This window comes from Epinephelus lanceolatus, chromosome 23, assembly GCF_041903045.1.
Source record: "Epinephelus lanceolatus isolate andai-2023 chromosome 23, ASM4190304v1, whole genome shotgun sequence".
In the NCBI taxonomy this organism is placed as follows: Eukaryota; Metazoa; Chordata; class Actinopteri; order Perciformes; family Serranidae; genus Epinephelus; species Epinephelus lanceolatus.
The window spans coordinates 8,758,395-8,773,672 of NC_135756.1; the positions used below are offsets into that span (position 1 = coordinate 8,758,395).

The 15,278-nt window shown below is 42.1% G+C and overlaps 1 protein-coding gene across 1 annotated transcript in view; it reads right to left on the reverse strand.

The window, feature by feature from the left end:
* syt1a (synaptotagmin Ia) overlaps positions 1–15,278 on the reverse strand; it is a 312,837-nt gene that overhangs the window by 210,825 nt on the left and 86,734 nt on the right. The window contains exon 2 of the mRNA XM_033614474.2: positions 14,251–14,309. The gene's annotated coding sequence lies outside the window, so the exon portion shown is untranslated. The remainder of the gene's footprint in view (positions 1–14,250; positions 14,310–15,278) is intronic.

Genomic DNA, 15,278 nt, shown 5'->3' on the forward strand with positions numbered 1-15,278 from the left:
CGGAAGAAGAAAAGACAAATTTGTGCTCATCTTCTCTCAATGTGCCAAGTCTGTTTGTTCTTCAGCCAGTCAGAGTGGCCTCTTTCTAGTCTTGGAATATTTACCAAGCCATAGCTTAATCCCCCCAGAGAAGAAGAAAAAACACCACCCACACTCCCCGAGGAGTGGGAATCGGGATTAGACCCACAGTCTTTACCTCACACCTACGCACAACCACACCCGCCCACTCAGACAGTATCACATTTCCCCAAACTCGGATGTTTTAGCCTCCCTGCGGCGCTACGCCAAACAAATGTTGCGTAGTATTGACACTGACTCAGTTTGAAAGGCTCAGGCATCATGATGAGTCACCAGAAGCTGATCTAAGAGCAGTTTCAGAAGCTATTTCACATACTTGAGGAACAGATTAGAATGCAGCAGCTTTGATCCTGTTAATATGATGCCTACCATCTTTCCTGCCACCTTTGGTGCATGAGATGATTTGCCTCTTCCTGCCAGCAATCAGTAGAGTGGGCTGGGGCTTTTTTTTTCACCAGTACTCTGGCTCTCAATCATCAAGTAATGATGTTGTACTCAGAGTTATGTTTGGTGTTTTTGCAACCATAGTGGAAGGAACAGTTTGTTCCCTTTACTCTGAGGCACAGCAGCAGAGTTTTCTTGGTCGTGTTTGTGGACAAACTGTACAATCACTTAAGAGAGGCTTAGTAATTGGACTGAATTTTGTCCTACTACCATGTTTGATTTTGGTGGGGCAAGTTAAGAAAACTGGAAACCGGTGAATTGCCCCCTCCGGGTTGGGGTAGAGTTACTGCCTCAAGCGAGGGAGTTCAGGTATCCCGGGGTCTTGTTCAAGAGTGACGATAGAATGGAGCATGAGATGGATCGTTGGTTTGGTGCAGCTTCTGCAGTGATGCAGGGGCTGTGCCGGACCATCATGCTGAAGAGGGAGCTGAGCTGGAAGGCGAAGCTTTCGATTTACTGATCCATCTGCGTCCCAACCCTCACCCATGGTCATGAGCTCTGGGTAGTGACCGAAAAAATGAGATTGCGAATGCAAGCGGCTGAAATAAGTTTCCTCTGTGGGGTGGCTGGGCTCAGCCTTAGAGATAGGGTGAGGAGCTCAGACATCAGGAGGGAACTCGGAGTAGAGCCACTGTTCCTTTGCATCGAAAGTGGTCAATTGAGGTGGTTTGGGCATCTGATCAGGATCCTCCTGGGTGCCTCCCGCTGGAGGTGTTTCAGGCACGTCCCAAGTTGGGAGGCCCTGGGGCAGACCCAGAACACACTGGAGGGATTACATACCTCATCTGGCCTGAGAACACCTTGGGGTCCCCAGGAGGAGCTAGAAAGCGTTGCTGGGAAGAGGGACGTCTGGGGTGCTTTGCTTGGGCTGCTGCCCCCCTGACCCGGCCCCAGATAAGCCGATGAAAATGGATGGATGGATGGATGGAAGGATGGATGGATGGATGGAAGTTAAGAAAACACAGAGGGCCCTATTTAAACTATCTATAGTGTGTGGTCTAAAGTGCATGGCACAAGTGTATTTAGGGTGTATCCAACTCCACTTTTGCTTGTTAAACGGCGCATAATCAAGAGTCAAAGGGGTTGTTCATAGTCCCTTTATTATTCATAGGTCTGTTTTGGGCATAACATGAATTCGACCAATCAGTGTGTCATCTCCCATTCCTCTTAAAAGCCAGGTGTACCTACAAATTGCGAAGCAAGCAATTTTCTGCTGAGTAAATGGATCTACAGGAGCAGCAGGGATCCACCAAAGCCCCCTGAGGTGAAGCAGGCACAGGATGAGGCAGCAGAAAACATGTCCTTGTCTTCTGGCATCGTCAGACTGGGCGCATGATGCCAAAAGTGGTGTAAAAATGTCAGGGGACAGGGATAACAAAAGCTGCTCAGTGAGAACACCAAGCAGTGTATGTAGCAAGCTCAGTGTGTGCAGGCTGTGAAACCACCTTTGGAGGTGCATCTTACTTTCTGAATGATGCTCCCCTTAAATAGGAGGAAAATACAGCACCACTGACTTTGGATCATGTTTTTGTTGGTCAAATGCGCAGCGTGCAAGGACATTTTCTTGTTCCACAACATGAACGCTGTTCTTGAAAATGGCAACTGCTTTGGTGTGAAACTAGCAGTGACAGTTTTGCTGCACCACACCGGATAAATAGCTGAGTATGAACACTAGTTCATGTTGCTTAATTTTATTGCTAGACTTTTTTAAAAAAAAAACGAGGAACTGCTGAGTATCACTTAACTATAAATATACCCCACTGAAAACATTCTCTAGGTTGAGTACCAAACTCTGTACTTAGGTGTACCAATTCAAGTTAAATCTATTGGTGCCAAATGTCAGTACCTGAGAGCTCATATGGGTGAGAGTACCGGCTTTAAATAAGAGACAGAAGTGCCGCAAAGTGCCCTGAAACTTGGAGGTCAGCCACAGAGCTCAGAGGGCGGCAATGAAGTGACATAGAGCAGCCCGATTCAACTTCAGACAGGAGGCGGAAGTACCCAGATGCCGGGAAGCCAGCCATGGAGCTCAACCCTAGGGATTCCTGTATTTGGTTTGGATTATTATGTGGCAAATGAGGCTTAGAACCGTCATGGTATGTTATTTTTCATGACCGCGTGGCTTAGCCGCTACTGTCCTTGAGCAAGGTCTTGGATCTTTGGCACCCTGCAGACAGTGCTGCCAACTTCCATGATGATTTTAGGGCTGTACCCGACTCAGAATTATTTCAGTCTAATCAGATTTGGCTGTTAAGTACGAATTTTTGACAATTTGTTTTTGTTTAGTGATTTCTTTTCCATATTAAGTTTGAACGGGCTCAGCAGGATACTCAGAGTGACAAGATCATTCACTGTAATATAGTAAACGAGCTAACTATGCTAACGGATCGGAAATGTGCAACAACCTTTGTTGCAGACGCTAAATATTACACAATGCAATGAAATTCCAAGAGTGCTCACTCCGTAGCACCCGACTCCTCAACTTGAAGCAATCTCAGTCGACTGAGGGGTCTCTGACTGATGATCTGAACTTGCGATAACCATAAATAATGACATGATGCTTTGTCATTTCAAATGCTTTACAAAGAAGTTAAGATGAATGGCTGGACATATATTTTGGAAACATGATCATTAGTAAACTTTCATGTGGCTTTAACTGCTGCTTCCTATAACCATAACCTGATATTCCTACTAAAAATTATACAATAAGACAGAACGTGCACACTTCCACAGCCCTGACTGTTAGTTTAATGTTAGAAAAGGCCTAAAACTGACAGTAATTTTCATCAGGATCCAGATATGAATCAAACTCAGCACAGTGACAATCATGGGTAAAGGTTCTTTTCATTAAATAAGTGCAGGGGTTTATCAGAACATGGCAAAAATGTTAACAAGGGCCTTATCTCCAAATGTAGAAAATCCTTTTTAAAATCCCTGGATCCACACCAAAACCTAATCACTTGTTCCTTGGCTCACTGCCTGACTTTTCAATAAACTTCACTGAAAAATTGTGCAGAAGTTTGAACAAGATGAACAAACAAATGTACTGAAAAATATAACCTCTATGGTGGAGTTGAAGGACTGTTTGTGCCTTCGTTGTAATTATTGTATCCTGGAGCGCATATTCGCAGACATTTCCAGAGGGAAGTCAATCTGTTTTTCCACTGAGTCCAAATATGATGACAGCAATAATGTCTAACTGTGAGTTAGTGAGCCATCTTGGGCTTGCATCTAGTTTGGTCCCTTTAAAGCATGAGGCAGTCATGAAGCTATCTTTCAGGAAACAAACTCGAGGCACAGGAAAACATGTTTTCAATTTAACACACACCAGGAGTGTGGAGGAGACTTCTACACTGTTGCCTGGACTTGACCAGAAAATGAACTAATTCAATAGTTTGAGGTCTGTCTCCCAAAGAAACTGAGGAACTAGAACATGCCTCTGCATGTCGGGGGGCCAGTATGCTCTCCGATTGGCTTTTTTCAGACATTACATTTCCAAAAACACACTCTTCCATTAGTTGGAATGATGTCTGTTATCAAATGTGAGCTGTAATTATGACATGGATGATCTCAATAGATATGCAAGGGAGAAATAAGGCTTTGTGACTGCTTGGGCACTTTGGTACTACATGATGACATGCTGCTATAACACCAGAAAAGAAAGACGTCATTGAATTTTCTCTCTGTTAAAGCCTTTAAATATAAAGGTTAGCATCAGGTTTTGTTTAACTTAGTCTCAATTCCAACTTGTCAAATACCAACGCTTGGGCGGCGGCCCTTGGTGTAAGAGGGCTGCTTCCCAAGAGGCACTGAGGAACCTTTAGCGTCCGTTTGAGACACACCAGACAAGGTCTTTTATTGACGCTCCAAGCAACTGCCATAGCATAAAGAGTAAGAAAGTTTGCTTTGTATTGGTGTGAGGGGAGGTGGATGGATCAAACAAACTCTGGACTTTTACCCAGGAGGCAGCTGTTTGTGTCCTGTGTGAAACCAAATGTCACACAAGTTATTTTAATAACAACGCAGCATAGTATCCAAGTATGTCTAGTAGGGCTGCCCCCTAATAGTCAACCAAACATTAGTCAACCAGAAAGGTTATTAGTTGGCAAGATTTCATTGGTCTTAGTTGCAAAAAACAAAACAAAAACAAAAAACAAAAAAAAAGTGAAACTCTATTAGTAGCTGCACCTCCTCAAAATAAATCAAAACCTATATGATTGGACCATGTGGGAATTTAATTAGAAAGGACAGAGACAGGAAGAGGCCACACTCAGCAGTCAGACAGAAGTCACGTTACAAACCAATCACAGCCAGCAGATATTTTTCCCTTCTTTTGTAAATTTTCAGTCTGATAAATATGGAAAAGTTGATCATGTTAGTGCAGGGCTACCCAGAGCTTTACATCTGTCCCACAGACGATAGGTCTACACACTTAAAAAAAGCTCCTGGAAGAAGATCAGCTCTACACTCAGGATTTCAGGTAAATAGGCTATATGATGCTTGTTAAGGTTGCTTAGCAACCTCAGACACAACATGCCACCGTGGTCTTGACAGCTGGCACATAAAAGGCACAAGATTAGCACCCAGTGTTTTCTAGGTGGATAAAGATGTGGCATGTGAACGGCCCCTAATTTCCAGGGCTGGTACCTGCGCTTATCACACAGGCTAGTTAATAACATATCGGGCAGGAAATCCAAAGTGTGGGATCATTTTGAGAAGGTGAAGGACGAACCCAAGGTGATATGTAAACTCATCTTCATTGGTCGACTACAAACATGACGTATCATCTGAAACATGGAAGTAGCTACATGCCCATTAGCCCACAGCATCATTATCATTTAATAAAAAAAAATATCATTTAATAATTACATTAATATCGTAAACATGCAAGCAACAAGTTGGCTAATGGCCCTAAATGATGACTACTGGTCGACTAGGAAAATTCTTACTCGGGGGCAGCCTTAATGCATGCATTAAAGACTTATTATAAGGTTGTCGGTGGAGAAATTGAATTTAAATTTAACCATCTACTTTAAATAACATTTAAACTACTTTAAATGAATTTAGTAAATAATAATAAACTGATTGTTTCAGTGACTTGCTGCACTGCGAACAGAGCAACTATTTAAAATTCATCCAATTTTATTAGAGTGCAGCTTTTTAATTCTAATATCTATGCAGGCTAAATTTGTGAAACTTCACTAATGAAGTTGACAGCCCTCCAAAGACACCAGAAGTGTCTTTGAAAGCTAAGCTCATACGATATCAACGAGCCACACGTTCTCCTCTCAAGGGAGAGAGGCAAACAGGGTCTGTCTTTTGTATTTGTCATATCTCCTCCAGCCCATGGTGACCGCAATGTGTCTGAGACACTTTGGCTCACAAAGGACAGATCGACACCAAGGAGCCAGGGGAATTGGAGCATTGTGGGAAATGGCTTCCCTGTGGCCATTTTGAACACGCCAGGCCATCTTCCCCCATGTGTTGTCTTCTCGTAAGCTTATCCGGAGGGGACTTTTTTTTCCTCTCACTATGTAAGGATCATGGAGCTGCACTGACAGAGACAAGCCACTCCATCTGATGGTTACTAAACACTGCGTGGCAGCCTCAAGCACACACCACAGTCACTGAGGAACTGCACATGACATACCAAGTGTACAGCTGTAAGAAAATCTATACATATGCTGTTCGTGGCCTGTTGCAATTATGCATGCAGTGCTTTACATACTTCATTTTAAATGCATTAAAGTAACACTGTGCTGACCCAAAGCACAAAACCATATAAAGAGGTTTTTTTTTTTTTTTGAGTGTTGACAAGGTTTTAAGTGGACACACACTTTTAACATCTGAGCCTGAAGCTTTGAATTTTAGGTTTTATATTTTGTAGTTTTTTCTTTTTTTAAATTAATCTTAACGTAAATACAGTTGGCGAAGATGTAGCTTACTTTGAATTAAGCATTCACTTTGCTTTCATACTGTGCATTACAACACATCGATTAAACAACTTAAGGTTTTGCTCCATCAGAAATTCCCAGGTCTCCAAGTGACATGAAATTGTGTCTGCCTGGTGTCACCCCGCCATTATCCAATAGCAGGCTCACGTTGATTCAATGAGCCAGGCCGGAAATGAAATAGCAGCACGGCTAGATTAAAAAGGGGAACTGGGAGAGCTGTCTGTCCCCTCTGAAAAAGGAAACATGGCTGAACACTAACCTTGACAGTGGAGAAGGTGGATTTCATTTTGTGCCGGCAATGACAAGCCGAAAGACCGAGTATGACTGATAGAGGTTCAGTCCGCTCTGAGAAATATTATCGCACTTATAGGGGAAGAAATGGTGAGAAATTATATGAAAAATTAGCTTTGACTCAATTTCTCTCCATTACAAACCTTATTTCTCACCTGTAATTTATTTGGTTTGACCTGTTTTAAGTTTTTAATCATTAACGTCACTGCCAAACAAAAACATGATTAGGTTTTGCACAAGCTTGGAAATGTTAATTAGACTTATCTGTCACCTCTGATTGGATATTTTTCTTCACATTTATAAGTTTAAACCTAACTGAGATGAAAAAAAACAAGACTAAAAGCTGTTTCACTGAGATGCAAAAATGTGCTCCAGAAATACGACAAAGAAATCTGCAAGTGATTTGTGGTGTTTTGTCATAAAGCAAAATACTGGACGACTTAAAATTTTCACCAAATGATGGCTCCGTTACATCAGCTGAAGAATGTCTTTGTAAGAGAGCCCTAAAGTTGTTTTGCTTCGGTCCGAATCAGCGACTAATTTTGTTACAAAGCTGCATAATTGCCTAGAGTTGGTTCATGTTCTCACGGCAGCATTTACAAGCGGACCAGATCAATGCCTTGTGTGAGAACGCTGCTCTTGATTGGTCAGAACTTCCATTTGGGAAAAATCCAGAAAGTAAAGCAAACGTTGAAGAAGAGTACACTTGCAAGATAAATGTGACACTTTCTAATGTCACAATGGAGGGACAACTACGCAGGTTGATTTTAGCGCTGCTCATCGTGGACTATATTGCTGTCATTGTTCATTTTAGTCAAACCATACAGTTTGAAAACGAGGCGCAGCTCCAACTAGAACACAATGTTTTGATGCATTGGATGTGCTGAATGTGCATATTAAGGCAGTACAGGAGGAGGTGCACATTAATAATCCTCCAGCACTCTAACATGCTCATGTTTAACCAAAGACAGGGGATAAACCAAGACGGTCCACTGCGAGTCAGTTTCCTTTATCAGTGTCACGTGGGGTTTGCGAAAACCACGCCCCTTTAGGAGACTAACAGCAGGTCCTGAGTCCATTGACTTCAGTGGGAGAAATGAACATGATTACAGATTATGGCTGATTCTTTCGCACCATAGTCACGGAAGCAAATATTGGACCTATTTATCACAAGCCACATATCTTCAGAACATTCCGAAACCAAAATGGCAAATTTCAGATGGACAAATCTGTGTTCAAGACCTGCCTCTGTCTCAACAACACACTCTCGCAAGATCTGGCAGCAGATATCTCCTCTCTGGTGCTGAAATTAGTGCAGTTTCACCAAAGATACTGAATTAAAAAAATATTTTTTTTCCAGCGGATATCTTAGTCACAACATAATTGAGCTAGCAAAGCAGTTTTGTGTTGCTATGTGTGATATTTATTCAGTTTTGGGAAATCACGATGTCTAGAAAGCAGCAGTGGCTGCAGCTGACAGGGACAGCTAACAGCAGCAGCAAAGCTAACATCAGGACGTCATCTGTTAAAAGCCTCCCGTTGTTGGATACGACATGAAACTACTCCAGTTAGCGCAATCATGTTGTAACTAAGACATCCGCTGGAAAAAATATTTTTTTCATGGACCGTTTATTTATTTATTTAGCTTACGGCCAGTAAGGGTACACACATGTTGACAGAAGTGAGGTTGGGGATACTCGTCTTTGACAGGCGGTTCTCCATCGTCTTTGATTGGGGTACGGGGGACAACGCCTACTTAGGAGACCAGAAATGTAAACTATTTCATACAATGGGAGTATATTGTAGGTGGGCCATCTTGTAGTAATCCAGTATCTTTGGTTTAACCCAAACAATGTGTCATGTGACTGCAGTTGGTTCAGATCCAGGTCTGAACACCTTCTCACCACAAACGAACTGCACCAGAGTTTGTTTGTAACCGGACTGAGACCACCTCTTCAAGAAGGTCTCGGTTCGGTTGTTTTGGTGCGCACCTGAATGTGATTGCTGTGTTCACACCTGCCCAAACGAACCACACTTAGGGGGCAAACGAACTTGAGGCGCTTTCTCCTTCTCCCCTTTGAATAAGGTTCGGTCCATTTTGCAGCAGCTACTTGTTCATTTTTAAGTTGAATTTCAAAGTGAACAAGCATACAAACTTTTCTGCACCATGTAAATGTCAGGAGGTTATAGAGCCGTCTGGGTCAAACTCTATAAAACACTCACAAATTTGCAGACACAAATAAAAACCGCTGCCAAAACACAAACAAATTACTAAATGGAACATAAGGTTTCAAAAAATGTCACCATAATTATGTTTACTGTAAGTAATGTAAAACCAAATCCATTTTGCACTGAAACAAAATTGTGTTTCTGGAAGCACTTAAGGCTTGTCTTTTATAAACATGGATAATTTGGTCAAAGCATTTCTGGGTCTTTTTGTGTGTGTAGTTTTGTACTGTGGACCACAGGGACCCCGAGGATTAGTGGTACAGTCAGAGACGATTATTTCTGGGGATTATCAGTTGTTGGAGAACGTGGAGAAAGTTTAAAAGGGGGTGCAGAGGCTCAATGACTTCCTCTGGGCAAAATGTGGAACCATAGCACAGTGGGATTTTTAACCCAATCATATGTTATGAAGGATGATTAATATGCCTGCTAATGGGAGGAGGCTGAGACATCTCTGGATGTGAGATCAGGTATGAGGCGTAAACAGCAGTGAACACTGGCAAGTGAAGGTGGGAAGTGCACAGTGCATCAATCACTGGTGACAGCTGGGACAGACGCAGGGAGCTTCATCATCAAGAGAGGAGTGGGTGCTCCACTATGTCAAATCAGACAGTGCTAATTAGTAATTTCTGCAAATCTATGCCTCTAACCAGACACCAGGAAAAACCTCTCCAACTACCCTGAACATAAAGATACAAAAGAATAATCACACCACTTACCCGCTTAAGTATCTATTGATCCCCATATAAAGCTATAGCTCTTTGGGTAGACTATTTGAGTAGCTTAAATCACACAATTTAAATCTGGAATAAGAAGGCTGTGTTGCTCTGAAGGCAGATTGGATCTTTGGATCCTTTAGGGCCCCCCCTGTAATGTCTGAAATATCGTAATCAACACATTCTGGTGATGACACTGCAAATGAAATGTTAGCAGCCATCTCCGCCTCATAAAGTCCTAAGAGCTCAGAGTGGATTCAGTTTCTTTTATAACGGAATCGTGGAATTTACGTCATCCCTAAAGCTGAAAACACACCGATGCCGCCACAGCACGGCCTATCAGTTGACGTGCATCAAGCCCCAAGCACACACTGGACACGACACGCTGCAGCTTGTCAACACTACTTACTGAAAGATCTGCACCTCTTTCTCCTCTGCGTTAGCTTAAAATCTTGTGTGAACACCCACCAATTAAAGTTGATTTTTCACCTGAAGAGCCGATCTCCCGAGCTATGACTCGCCAGAAAGTATCTTTTGGCCGATCCAGTGTTTGTGACACACGAAACATAGGAGTAAAAACAGAGTTGTCTTTATGCATCCATGGTGAGAAGAGGAGTCAAGTTGCCATAGGAGCAGAGAAAAGAATCTGCTACGGGAGCTGGTATGTACAAGCAAAGAGTGAGTGGGGAGAAAATGGATTTAACTCAAGGGGTGGCAAGGCTGGAAATTGGACAGTGGTGTGAAGTGCCACTGGGCGGCGCTTCCAGGAGTGCCGACATGCGTCTCGCTGCTGCTGGTGTGGGGTTGTACATTGAAATAATTGGGGCGTTTTTTATGGTTAGAAATTAACTTTTTTGTTCACCTGCCACTGTAGCTGGTGGATTTGAAAATCGACCAGCCGCCCAATACCAATTACCATTATTTTTTGGCTGGTGAGTGAAGAAAATCCAGCAGCCACTTGCATATGTTACCAACATTTTGCTGGTGGCTGTAGCTAATTTCCAACCAATTTTTTGATGTGTGGTGTTCGCCGCCGGTGTGTTTTGGCCTTCAATATCACAAAATTATCAGCTACTGGCAGTCTGGCTAGCTAGCTAAGGTTGCTTGGCAACAATAGCCTGTGATAGATGGAAGTTTGAAGGCAAATAACACTAATCTTGGACCTGCTGTTCTCCTCGTGTGTTCACATTCTGACCAGACGTCGTTTCCTACTGAGCCAACCACTGGAACTGTTTTAAGAAACATCTTAAAAATACATTTCTAATTTTCCCTGACTCTTAGGCCCAGCAGAGGTGGCATCTTAAGCCCAGTTGGCTGCCAGGCTTGCAATACATTAGCAGAAACCATGTGGTGAAGGTAACAGGTGGAGTCAATTAGGCAGAGTAACTCATTGCTGCCACATTGTTGACTTTAGATCACACTGAAAACTCTTCTGAGAAGCAGTTGCTGACAAATCTAGTGACATTTTCAAAGTACCAGTACTGCTAATGCAGATTTAGGGCTACAGTGCATTTTGTGCACACTGTAATACCTCTCCGTCCTTAAAAGCAAGGGATATAGCAAATGTATGCACAGGGAAATTGCCACATTGCATTATCTTCTGGCCTCTAGCCACTCTTTAAAACCCAGAGAGGCTGCTTTTCTTTTTTTCTACTTAAGGTTGGTAGCACAAAGGAAATGATGGATTCAATATATCTTGTCCTCCATCCATTTTCCACCACTTAACCAGGTCTACAGTGTGTTGCATTGTACTGAACTACTGTTCAGACGCTATCTTCATTTCCATGTCACACAAAGGGAAGTCTCATATTCTCTGGGGTAAACACAGAGGTTCATTCTTTGAGATGAGCCCAACTGGGTCCCATGGATATAGAAGAAGGCACCAGGTGTTTCTCCTGTGAGGTCTGCCCCCAGGTGTGGTACCAAGGGAGCGTTGTGGTTTCCTTTATAGAGATGAGTTTCTAAAAGTTTCTTAGGCAATAAAAGTCTTCACTGTGGCTCTTTATTTGACCCCTTACCTAGCTCCACTTTGCCATGGGTGATCCTACAGAAGCAGTTTCCCCTGACATCACGTTAATGTTTGATCGAATTCCAATGTAACAACACAAACAATATTAAGAACTGTATCAGCCACTGGCTACGGAAAAGTGCTATCTCCATACTAAGTATTCTGATTTGTTGCATTCAGTGCACAAACCTCCACCACTATAATTTTCATTTTTCTGGGACATTTTCTACAACATCCCTACTGCTATTTTACATTTGTTTGAAAACTTATTTACCAAGCTTCACCAAAGACATGCAAAACTATATATGTAAGAGTCATTGGGCATAAGAAATCCACTAGGGATGTTAGTTTTGTTTAGTTTTGCTGACATTCATTAACTGGAAACTAACCAGTCAATTTTTTAAGGGGAAAAAAAAATACAAAATGATGTGAAATACAGCATGTTCTTTCCTTTTAGTCCAGCGCTCCACTGACTCAGTGAGCTTTAGCACCACATTTCAAAGCGCTATCCATTTAGAGGTGGTAAAAGTTTATTGTTTTTTAATGTTAACATTTTGCTTTTTATTTAATCTTATTTTCCTTTGGGTTTGATGACAGACAGCCAGCTGGCCACATAAACAGACTGCCCACCTTCCAGTCTCCACTGGTTTGCTAGCCTTGGCCGCTCTGCACTGCACACCACACAAGTCAGGTGGGAGCTAGTTAGCAGCACTGCTCATTCACGATTATTGCTGGTAAAGCTGTTCTGGTGGCGTGACGGTGTTAAAGCTGGAGGGTGCTGGCAGGATGCTGGCTGAACGCGACAGTTCATTTTTGTGAAAGTCAGACACTGCAAGCAGGAGTTAAATGGCATATCCCTAATCCTAACATGACATTTCCTGTTGCCAGTAAGTGGCGCTGTACTCACTACTAAATACTGGCATATAGCTGTGTTCAGGGCAGGACTGTCATCAATCCTGTGACGTTTGAGGAAGATTGGACCATGTATGCTACTGTATACTACTACATGTAAACTACTTCCTGGTTCGTGGCGACACCTGCAAGTTTAGCGCCTTGCCACGGTCACACGGTTTGATGAAATCTGAAGCTTATAATAAGTTCTTTTCTTCAAGGTCTTTCGGTGGGACAGACCAAAGTTTGTAGTCAATCAGATTAAATCTCTAGGACTATTTTGTTAAATAACAACCCATGGAAATGTTGAAAAATGCACAAAAGTGGCACAAGTAAATTCAGAAACATGGTGGCCACCCTCCAATCTCCCCCCAGGCTGCCTCGGTGAGTAAGTGGCCTCATTTTGTGTGGCAAAATCCCTTTAGCACTGTTAACTATATTAGCACCAGTAGCCATTTTGACAATGCTAACGGTGCTAACAGAGCTAATTTAATATATGGGGTCTGCAGTCGAAAATGAAGCTTCTTACTCACCAGGATGACCTGGGGAGGGACTGGCACTTAGGCACAATGTTCCCACAGCAACGCTGCTGGTTTAGGACAGCGTTACTAGCTGTATCGCCAAATGAGCAGCGCCACAAGCTAGCTCCCACCACACCCTAACCCTAAAACTAACATATAGACTAACATGCATAACTGGTCAAATATATTCTCAGTGGTTTACCAATTAACAGTTAACCACTTACATCCCTCGATTGCAGTATGAAGCCAATGTGTTTTGGGTAAATCTACATTTTTGTGAGGTACACATAGGCTTATTTTATTGTCATTACACCTTTGAAGAACTATAAAACCTGCAGAGTCTGATGTGTCTGAAATGTGTTTGCTTAAATGTGTTTGCTTTTGAGTATAATGTCAAGCTTCCCTCTCAGTACTTAATGTGGCCAAAGGAAAATTAGGTTCTTAAGTGTGTTCTGGGAGAACTAACACCAGTGTGAAAATGTCCCCTCTCCAACAGTATTTTGTTATTTATATGCAGGCTTTGTGTCCCTTTGTTTCCAGACCTGTGTTGGTTTTAAGGATTATTTCAGCCTGAAAGCAGCTCTCCTCTCCAAGTCCAGCCCAGTCGACTAAATCAAGGATGAACCCAAACATAGACTCTTGGAGCATCATGTATAGAAAAGGCTAATGCTTTCGTCCTCTTCGACTGAATGGCCACTCCAGTCCCTCTGATCACAGCTGACTTCACTCCATTGAATTAGCACACAGCCTTCTGGGCTACAGGCTCGGGGGCCACGTCGGAGCCTCAGTGGTGAATATTAGATTGCACGCCTCCAGATCTCATTAAAGGAAGCAACAGGACAATGTCTGCATCTCAAATGAGACTAGAGGCCATCAGGCATCCTGACTCCCTGTTGGATTTACTGATTTGATTGATTGTGTGTGTGTGTGTCAGGGTACAACAGGAGGTAAGATGTCCTTTTCAGTAAATATAATTAGGCTGCTTTTACAAATTACACAATTGGGGGAAAATTGGAATTTGGTATTGTGTAGCATGCTGTAAATGGCCTACATTACACCGTCCATTACAAGCACAGGTCACATGGTGGACTGAATAAAGAGGTTATTGGTCAGACACTTACAATATCTTCAGTTGGAGGGGCTCCTTCTTTTGTTGTCGTCCTTTTCAAATGGAAGTTCACTGAAAAATAAAAATAACAGTGTCACTGTCCAGAAGCATAAAAACATCTTCCTTAAAGAAATTACCTGCACCTAGAAATAAGCCAATGAGTAAAGACAACATCATGTAACATTACAAGCAGTTCAACCAGTACGTTCCAGGTGCAGTGCTTGGTACAAGGTAATAAAATGTGTCAAAGAGTCCATGAAGACATCTGAATAGAGTCCCTGAGAAAGAAAAAAGTGGGTCAGTGCTCTAACAAAGATGTCCAGTATCAGCTCAAATTATGAGCTGAGTTTTTAAATAACATCGACTAGTGCCAGAAGGCAGAACTTGTGGTAGTTAACCAATAGCCATTAATTAATACATTTCAGTACAAATAAAATGTCCTAATGTCCACTATTAAGTGAAAAGAAGTAGGCTGATACTCCACAGAGGTAGCATGACAGCTGATAATACTGTAATTAAACTATTCACTGTGAAATCCTTTATGTTGGAGTGAGAAAACCTTTTTCACCCTTTTAACAAAGGTGTTATCTGCAGGTCTGAAAAGTGAAGCCAATGCTCAAGTGCCTTGAACCTGCATTCTTTCTAATGGCCAGCAGGGGTGACTCCACTGGTTTCAAAAAAGACGTCTGATTATATATGAATGAATGTACTTTATTTATAGAATAAATAAGAATAAATAAATTTATCAATCAATCAGGGCAGCTGTAGAGGATCTCAGGGTTCATAGTAGGGCTGGGCGATATGGCCTAAAAAAAAAAAATCTCAAATTTTGTTTTTACAACAAATCCGATTCACAATTGACATTGATTACCCCCGCCAGTTCATAGACACCCTAGAAATCTATGAGAAAATAACACTACTTCTCACTTAATTTATTACCTCAGAAAACATTTTTCTGATGAGCTTATGGTCTCAATTGCTAGTTTTAAGTCTTCTTCTATACAGCATGATGTTTATTTTGTAAATTATGGTCTTATTTAG